This window comes from Suricata suricatta, chromosome 3 (assembly GCF_006229205.1).
Source record: "Suricata suricatta isolate VVHF042 chromosome 3, meerkat_22Aug2017_6uvM2_HiC, whole genome shotgun sequence".
Taxonomy (NCBI): domain Eukaryota; kingdom Metazoa; phylum Chordata; class Mammalia; order Carnivora; family Herpestidae; genus Suricata; species Suricata suricatta.
In genome coordinates this window covers 27,711,825-27,718,916 of record NC_043702.1, presented here as the reverse complement: position 1 = coordinate 27,718,916, position 7,092 = coordinate 27,711,825, and the positions used below count along the sequence as shown (strand labels likewise).

Here is a 7,092-nt window from a genome sequence, read left to right as displayed (position 1 = left end):
GCGCGCCGGCCTCCGACCTTCGCTCCGGTTGCCCGGCGGAGCCCGGGGCGCCGAGGCTGCGCCCCTCGGAGGGGCGGGGTCGCGTGTCGCGGTCCCGACGGTGACGCTCCTGGTCTGGAGGTGAAAGTCCAGAATGCGGGGTTAGAATGCCTCCTGGAGGAAGAGCGGGGCGGGAGCCCGGCGGAGCTGCCGTCGGGGGTGGGGGAGGAGGCACTGACACTTCCCACACTGCCTCCCTCCGGGGCCCGGGGGCGGCGAGCCGCGAGGGAGAGGCGTGCAAAGGAGGGCCTCACTAAAAAATAAACCGAGAAAGAAAGAAAAAGGCCCCCCAAAGCCCTTTCAGAAGTTGCCCACAGGCTGCCAGGGCGCAGGAAGAAGCGCCCGAGGAGGAAGTAGCACACAATGGAACCGAACAAAGGGGAGCGGCGCGGTGACAACAACCGGCGCTCGCCCCCCGCACACGCAGTCCCCGCCCCGCCGGCGCCCCGGTGCGCGACGCCACCCGCCCTCCACTCGCGGGGACCCCCCGCAGGGTCCGCCTCGGGAGGCAGACGCCCAGTTAGAGGTGATCGAAAGAGGACATTTCGCGGGAGTGGGAGTCAGAATGCAAGTTGCCCGGGCAGACGCGGGGCGCAGGCAGCTTATGTGGGGGCTCAAACCTGAGGTTCCCCTTGTGCCTTCGGGAAAGGGGTCCACCGAGCTGCGGTGGGTGGTGAAGAGTCGGAACCGGATCCGATTCTGGAGCTGGCATATAGAAATATACAGAGATACTCCTCTCTGAGATGAAAATCCTGCACGCTTACGTTTCTAGGGTCGACCAGTTGTTTGCGTGTTTAGTGCGAGGCAAGCTTCCCCAAAATGTACCGTGAGCTGAGCTTACACTTTTGGGACGACTACAGAATTCGATACTTACTCAGATGAGAAGAAAAGAAACACATGCACCTTAATCGCCCTTCTCAGTTTTGCCTCCTTCTGACTATGTGGGACTCCAGATCATAATATTTGCAAGATTCTGCTTTGTAGAACGAACACAATTTGAAATTTAGTTCTTGCCAGGGGAAATTAAACATGAATTACTGGGTTTGAGGAAAGACTAGTTTATTTACTTTGTGATGTCTGGAATTCTGTTGGTTAGATCTACAGCATCCATTGTAGGAGTATAATTGGTGTAGTTCCTGGAGTGTATATGCATGGCATATGCAAGGATCTTAGTGCATTTAGTATTAGGTATACACATTAGTGCTGCAAAAGGGTTAAATGGCATACATGAATAAGATGATACCATGATAGCACACATATGTGTTAGCACCAGTGCACTTCTCATGAAGGCCTCTCTTTGAAAGGCCAGATGGGCCTTTCCCAGAAGCAGAAAACCACTTACAGCCATCACATCCCAATTAATGTGTTGACTTGATCCTTATGGTCACTGGTGCTGCTGTTTACTAGCCCTGTGACTGAGCTGACTAGCTCAGACCCTCTAATTACCCATCTGAGAAATGGAAATAGTGGTATCTGCCTCGCCTGGTTGTTACGAAGAATCAAAGTAAGGTTTGTAACTCACCTAGCGTAGTGTCTGGTGCTGTTAGGTGGATACTAAATGTTAATCATCATTACCTCCTGGCTTTAGCTAAGTAAACGTAATAATATATCTGAACTAATCAGACCTTTGGGGGTGAGGGGAGCATGACATACCAAAGCCTTAGAAACTAAGAGGAGAGGTATAAGCCCTTTGGCAATTTGTAGTTAAGTATTACAAATGTAATGTTCCTCTGTCTGGTAACAGGGAAGAGACCATTGAAAGGCCTTGAGGCAGAAAACAAGTTCTTGAGTAAGTAGGGAAGGAAAGGAACTTAGACATAGGGAAACTCAAGAAGGAAAAGGCAAGGCAAGGTCAAAGCATGTCATTTGCTGTCTGAACTCAAGTGAACTTAATTTGTTTTTTGTGTTATACTCTTAACATTTTTGAACAAAATAGAACATTCGTGGTAACTTCTGAGTTCCAAGATTTTACAGATAATAGTTAACTAGTTAAACCCTTTCACTGTGCCAGGCTGTATGGGCACCTGTTTTTATATGTAATACCTCATTTCATCCTCACAACAACCTAATGGAAGTGTTTTGTTATCTCCAACTTTATAGATGAAGGTATCCAGGCTTAGAAATAGAACGCTGGCCAAGGTCATACAACTAAGGAGCTGAGCAGAGGTTCAATTCCAGGAGCATCTGACTTTCAAGACTTTGCTTTGCATAGGGGTCTCTGCAGTGAAAGACCTAAGTTTCTCGTTTTAAGTCAAGATATGTTTACAAAAATGCTTTGGTGTGGAGAAGAGGGACTTCCTTTGATGTTTTTCTCCTTGTACATATCAGCTATCCAACTTACAGAATTCAACCAAAATCTTACAGTGTAAATCCGAAAGACCTCATTATGACTTTTTTCAAAGCTTTATAGAATATTTTAGAATTCATTCTAAGATTTTGTGCAACAAGGCACATTTTCAATCAGTCATTTTTAGCTAATTTTTATAGCCTAGAGACCCTAGGTTCACATTGCAAAACACGTACAAAGAATCTGAATGTACAGAATAATCAACAAGTTATGATCACAAGGGAGTTTTGGCAGTCAAACAAACCAAAAATAAATAGCACCTCTCTGAGTACCATATACTGAATGCCTGAATGCCTCCTCTGTATCGGGCATTTTATACATGTTCTCATCTGATCTTCACCACAGACTTGTGAGGGAGCAATCATTGCTCCATTTTCACAGAGGAAGGTATCAAAGTTGAGAGAGGACACAATTTGCCCATTACCATATGTCTGTTAAGTGGGAGAAGCAGATTCAAATATAGATCTGAATCCAAGATGACGCCGAAGTCTGGGTCCTCTACACACGTTGCCTTAGGAGACACTAGTACTACTTTTAATACTATCACCTTTGGAAGTTATCCTGTAGGAAACATCTAAGAGTAAATAATGCTTGCCTCCCCTGCCCCACAAAACTAAGAATTGGAGATATTTTATTAACAACCTAATAAAAATTTGATGTATAAATAGACACAACCAAGGTATCAGACTGTTTCTACTAGAAAAGTCTCATTCATTAATATAGGAAGTCCCTATTAGCCATGTGTGATTAGCACTGGCTAATATATCTAGAAATAAATAAATCTACTTAAAACAGGGACCAAATTTCAGAGCAGTTGGTGAAAAGTAGACTTCACTTGAAAATAAACCTCAACATTATTAAAATGTTGAGATATTTACTCTATCTTTTATAGAACAAAATTTGTGTTGTAAGTACAACTATGCTAATTTTAGAATGAATAAACAGTAAGTCAAGATTATTGTTGGGTACATTTTTTTTAACCAAATGTGAAGCACCTTACAACTTGCTTTATTTCATTTTTGACTTTTATGCCACAATTAAAAAGACTGTCATTTTATTAAGACGTTTGAGGGCTTTCTCAGTTTTCCCAGAGGTCTCAATTAATTTTTTGGTATTCAAAGTATCCTCTTCTCTTTTTCTAAAGCATCAATATAGTCATCATCCCTGCTGATTTTACCTCCAATTGTTTGTTTAACTTTATAGACCCTTACTTGCCAGCTGCTTTACCAATTTCACTTTCATTGACATCATGAAACCTTATACCTTTTGCTAAATTTGCAATTTCACTTTGCAATAGATCTAAATTTATTTGTATTGGAATATAAGTGGGGAGTAAAGGGGGGAGCCTCGTGTTGAAAAGATGTTTGAATGTGGCCATGTCATTAATAAATACTTCTACTTCCCTACCCTATCTCACTACAGTAAAAGAAAGTATGAACTTAGGGAGCATGTTTTGATGATATCACAGAAAACAAGCATGTCAGCCGAGGTGGCAGGTAGGAAACAAGACTGAGAGACACAGTTTGAATCTGGGAGTAAAAGTGTGTGTCCACATGTGTCATACAGTGAATAACATACATATATACATATAACCAGAGAGTTGTTTCATGCTTGGAAAAAACGTGGCACCTTAATAGAGCTCTCATGTCCTGGAAAAAATACTCCTCAAGGATAGACATCTCCTTTTATTTTCATTCTGTACTCACTTTCTGCTCATAGCCATGATTCGGTTTCCCCCTTGTTCTGCCTGCAGGGAAAGAATGTACTGGCTACAACCGCAGGAGCCCTGTGCTCACCATGGCAGTTTGGGTTGTTTTGTCAATACGAAGACATTTTAGTTATAATTGTGTTTTCTGTGAGTATAGTTAGCATGGGACTTGCTCCCTGGATGTGTTCAGTTTTGACACTCAGGCATGTTGAGGTTTCTGGACATGATGAGCTAAAAAAAAAAAAAAAAGAAAGAAAAGAAAAGAAAAGAAAAAAATCTTGGTCTTAATGAATTAACCAAAACCTCTTGGCAGATAGTTTGCTGATCTCTAGAAAACATGCTAATCTTGCTATTGGCTTGTCAGAATTTTTGGGGTATGTTATAGTTTAATAAAAAACAAAACATTTTTTTAATGAAATGTGAAAGCCAACCCTGAATTTTGAATTCTTCATCACACTGGGTCATACAACCAGTTAAAAGTGCATTGCTCATGATGGGCATGTTGCTCTGACTTAAAGAGGCTATTGCTTAACAAAAATTGACTTATCAGTGATAAAGGTAAGGAATTCAAAAATTTCTTTAAAAGTTTACTGTCAGGAGTGTCCTGCCCAGATCTTAGTATTGAACACTTAATGTTATTATGACCTGTGATAGATTATTCCTATGGATTAATGTCTGTAGTCACTTTATTTTCATGTTTATTTATTTTTGAGAGAGAGAGAGAGAGAGAGAGAGAGATAGAGAGCATGAGTGGGGGAGCGGCAGAGAGCGAGTGAGACAGAATCCAAAGCAGGCTCCAGGCTCTGAGCTGTCAGTACAAAGCCAGATGCAGGGCTCGAACTTATGAACTGTGAGATCACAAAGTCAGACACTTAACTGACTGAGCCACCCAGGTGCCTGTAGCCACTTTTCAGGACTTAAACTACCAGCACTTACAAGCATCAGTATCCTCTAATGAAGAACAAAATCATCACATAAATTCAATCAGTCATTCAACAAATATGATGCAAAACATTCAGTCACTCATTGTATAGTATGCAAAACATTGGTCGTTTAACATATATTAAGCAAAATGCATATGTTGACGGTAGACTTGTAAACAAATATGTAACCAATGTTAGTCGTATTATGTCTTAGAAGTTTAAAAAGTCATTGGAAGCGTCTAGTCCAACCTCCACAGACCCACTGCTTCCTTCTGCAACATTCCTTCCAGGAGAGGCCCAGTTGCTCCAATGTTGGGGAAATCCCAGCAGGCACTGGGATAAACCACTGTGACAGAGTCTCACAGGCTCATTTTCCCCACCTAAGAATAGCATCATAAGCTATTCAGGGGTTTCTGGACAAAGATTTTGGGAAAGAGGCCAGCAGAAAATGAGAAAAGATTTTTAAATAATAAAAGAATCCCTTTGGCTATATAATGATAGAAATGCCAAGAATATTTGAAGCCTGTGTGAAATGAAGTTGCTAATGTTTTAGGGATTATTACCCCTTGCAGCATGTGAGACACAGTTTGTAAAATTGTGTTATGTCTCATCCTGAGTTTTTTGTTGTGACACGTTGAATACAGCCCAACATTACTACTAACACATTAAACATCACTGTCAATGTTTTATCAGAATATTATCATTTTTCTTTTAAACATACCATTTCCAAAGCATTTGGCACATGCTTAATGGGATTTAACAGCAGAATGCATCTCAGATTTTGTAATGGAAATCAATGGGAGAATAGGATTGATTCCCTAGAAAGTCTCTGTGCCGCAAACTTTGCTGACAGTGACCATTCTTTTAAGTGAGGGATACCTATTCCACAGGTGCCCAATGATGAGTTTTTATGTGTATGATAGATCTGGGTAGTTGGAAGATTAGTAATGTCAGCAGCAGTTTTTTGCTGACGGTTGCTCATTTGAATTTCGCCAAATTCTCTTTCCCAGAAGCCTTCTCATTTGAATGGTTGGAAGAGTCAGATGAGTCAGTTTTGAATCCTGGTTACTGCTCTTCTCAGGAATAAGCAAGGCAAATGCCCTACCCTTCCACGTATGCTATCTAAATGGGTGTGTGAGGAGAGTGCTTCAGTGTCCACCACAGCCTCACAACCCTCTCTCCACCCTCCCTACAGTTTTGCCATGCTCCTAGACCATTCTAAACGAATGTGGTTGGGCTTTACGGAGAATCATTTCATTTTGGCCTCTTCCAAACTGGACCCTACATACTACATGCTCTTCTGTTTCACTTCAGTGCTGGTCATTATTTGGGAAGGTAGGAAATTCCACTGATAGAGGCCAAAAGACAGCATAGACACACATGTCCAAATGTGAAATCCTAACCAGTTCTCTTTGCCCCCCACATTAACGTACCCTTCGCTTTTCTGCAATATCGATTCTTGAGCTTTGATGGATGTTGATGTTAAACCAATCCCTAGTATTTTCATCCTTTCCACATGTTCATGTGCATCGTTGCCCTTTTGAGATGACAAATTTTTAGGGAGCATTTGTCTGATCACCCTATAGAGAATCCAAGATCTGTTATAGTATGTGTAAAGGTTTTAAAACCCAAATTAAGAGAGATCATACCAAATATTTTTAGTAAAATTTAAAAATAATATTTCTCTTTTCTCCAGCACTGTTTGGACACTGTATTGTTTGTGCTGGCTTCTGTTAGGCTGGCCTAAATAGGAGGAAATGGCATTACCTCAAACAATGTCAAATGTGGTTGAAAGAAAATGAAGATCTAAGGCACTTAGCAAAAATGTCTCTAATTAAAATTACCAACATCTATATAAAGTACATGAAACACGTTGTCAAGGAACCCACTTCCCAGACTGATTTAGAGATTATATATATATTTTTTTAATTTTTTAACATTGATTTAATTTTGAGAGACAGAAAGAGACAGAGAATGAGCAGGGGAGGGGCAGACAGAGAGGAAGACAGAGTCTGAAGCAGGCTCCATGCTCTGAGCTGTCAGCACAGAGCCCGACACGGGGCTCAAACCCATGA

At 41.4% G+C, this 7,092-nt stretch overlaps 1 protein-coding gene and 1 long non-coding RNA gene across 2 annotated transcripts in view; one reads left to right on the top strand and one right to left on the bottom strand.

The window, feature by feature from the left end:
- Positions 1–791, bottom strand: part of KLF7 (Kruppel like factor 7) — an 86,228-nt gene extending 85,437 nt beyond the window's left edge. Inside the window, exon 1 of the mRNA XM_029933971.1 lies at positions 660–791. The gene's annotated coding sequence lies outside the window, so the exon portion shown is untranslated. The remainder of the gene's footprint in view (positions 1–659) is intronic.
- On the top strand, positions 220–1,086 carry LOC115287487. The gene is made up of 2 exons (XR_003906502.1): positions 220–565; positions 812–1,086. It is a non-coding gene; the product is annotated as an uncharacterized LOC115287487 (long non-coding RNA).
- The last annotated feature ends 6,006 nt before the right edge of the window (positions 1,087–7,092 follow it).